Below are 246 nucleotides of genomic sequence, written 5' to 3' on the forward strand. Positions count from 1 at the left end.
TGGATACGCAGACGCCTTATGTGGTTTTCTGTATCTTTATCCAAGTTTCGTTATCCATTGTTCTTAAAACGAGCCAGAGAGGAATAGCAAAGGGAAGGGAGAGAGAGCAAGGAGCAGCTCGCAAGTGGCTCTGGATCCATCGTGGCAAGTTTGGGCTTTGTCCTGTGGGAAAAGGCAAGCCACCGAAACGTCCCCAAAGCGAAGGAGCTGACCGTCACATCCCCCCCTTTCATGGGAATGAATCAC

Source organism: Pteropus vampyrus, unplaced genomic scaffold, assembly GCF_000151845.1.
Source record: "Pteropus vampyrus isolate Shadow unplaced genomic scaffold, Pvam_2.0 Scaffold52, whole genome shotgun sequence".
Taxonomy (NCBI): domain Eukaryota; kingdom Metazoa; phylum Chordata; class Mammalia; order Chiroptera; family Pteropodidae; genus Pteropus; species Pteropus vampyrus.